This window comes from Emydura macquarii, unplaced genomic scaffold, assembly GCF_026122565.2.
Source record: "Emydura macquarii macquarii isolate MOO-44397 ecotype Brisbane River unplaced genomic scaffold, CSIRO-AGI_Emac_v2 contig_2897, whole genome shotgun sequence".
Taxonomy (NCBI): Eukaryota; Metazoa; Chordata; order Testudines; family Chelidae; genus Emydura; species Emydura macquarii.
The window spans coordinates 34,813,039-34,813,318 of record NW_027133034.1 but is presented as its reverse complement, the minus strand read 5'-3'; positions in this window follow the sequence as shown (position 1 = coordinate 34,813,318).

The following is a 280-nucleotide window of genomic DNA, read 5'->3' as shown; positions in this document are numbered from 1 at the left end:
TGTTTGTAATGTGGTGTTAGTGACCCCTGGTGGTGTGAGGGAGAAACTAGTGCACATGCAGTTACAGGAGCTGGTAACCCTTAAACCAAACTCCTGTATTTATTTTTCTGCTAGTCATTTGCTGTGCAAGACTGTGCTGTACCTCACCTTCATGCTCATTTACACAGTTAATTTAAAAGAGGCAAATAAATATTGTTGCCTGTTACAAATTAACAGTGTAGTGAAATGTATGGTCGGTTAGTTACAAAACCGGCCGGTTTAAATGAGTGGATAATGTGTG